General features: G+C 49.5%; 1 pseudogene; it reads left to right on the top strand.

Annotated features, from left to right (window-relative positions):
- Nucleotides 1–7: 7 nt before the first annotated feature.
- LOC101564793 lies at nucleotides 8–300 on the top strand (annotated as a pseudogene).
- The last annotated feature ends 914 nt before the right edge of the window (nucleotides 301–1,214 follow it).

The following is a 1,214-nucleotide window of genomic DNA, read 5'->3' as shown; positions in this document are numbered from 1 at the left end:
TGTTCCTGCCTGCCCTGTGTCGCAAGATGGGGGTCCCTTACTGCATCATCAAGGGGAAGGCCAGGCTGGGGTGTCTGGTCCACAGGAAGACCTGTACCACTGTCGCCTTCACACAAGTCAACTCGGAGGACAAGGGCGCTCTGGCTAAGCTGGTGGAGGCCATCAGGACCAACTACAATGACAGATACGATGAGGTCTGCCGTCACTGGGGAGGCAACGTTCTGGGTCCAAAATCTGTGGCTCGTATTGCCAAGCTGGAGAAAGCGAAGGCTAAAGAGCTTGCCACTAAACTGGGCTAAGCGTACTTTGAGTTTTCTGTACATAAAAACAATAAATTGTCCTTAATCCAGTGTAAAAAAAAAAAAAAACAGGCGCTCATGTAGGTCCTGCAAGCTGCCCTCTTTTGCAAACCAGGAAACTGAAACTCAGGTAGGTAATGAGCCTTGCCCAAGGCCACTGGGCTCAGAGGCGGAAGCAGCAGAACCGGAAAGCAAGTCCAACCTGTCCAGATCCAAACTGTTCCTCTGCCTCTAGACCAGCGCTGGTTACCTTGAAATCTGAACGTGACTGCTGCGAATCTACCCAACTTTGAGTCACTGTTTATCTAGCACTTACTGGAACTCAGACCCTTGGGCTACACTCCTTGTGCAGATGACAATCTCGAGTGGCTATAAGCATCAGAAGGGACAGCACAGAGTTCTGCCTCGGAGGAGAATTGACCCAGTCTTCTCACCTAGGCCACCGTCCACTTACTTTAGGGTTTTTTGTTCTTATTTTTGTTTTGTGTGTGTGTGTGCAGGGTCTCACTATGCAGCTTAGACTCCTAGTGATCCTCCTGATTTCTGCCTCCCTAGTGCTGGGATGACAGGCATGTGCCACCACGCCTGGACTCCACTTACTTTAAAAAATTAACCATTTTATTTGTGGCCTGGGGATTGAACCCAAGACTTTCACATTGAATTGTGTCCCCAGCCCTTTTAGAAATTTGAGACAAGGTCCTACTAGGTTACTAGCTGACTAGGCTGGGCTCAAAACTTGCAATCCTCTTACCTCAGTCTCCAGAGTGCTGGGATTTGGGGGAGAGTCAGGCAACGCTTTGAGCAAGTTTAGGGAGAGGTGGCTTTTATAGAAACATGCCCAGGGGGGCCTGGCTCTAGCTCAGTTCTTTAAGTGGCTGCTTCCACAAAGCTGTCAGCCTCAGCTTATTCTAGTTC

This window comes from Octodon degus, unplaced genomic scaffold, assembly GCF_000260255.1.
Source record: "Octodon degus isolate 3935 unplaced genomic scaffold, OctDeg1.0 scaffold00197, whole genome shotgun sequence".
Taxonomy (NCBI): Eukaryota; Metazoa; Chordata; class Mammalia; order Rodentia; family Octodontidae; genus Octodon; species Octodon degus.
Note: the sequence above shows the minus strand (reverse complement) of the source record. Positions and strands in the feature narration are given on the sequence as shown.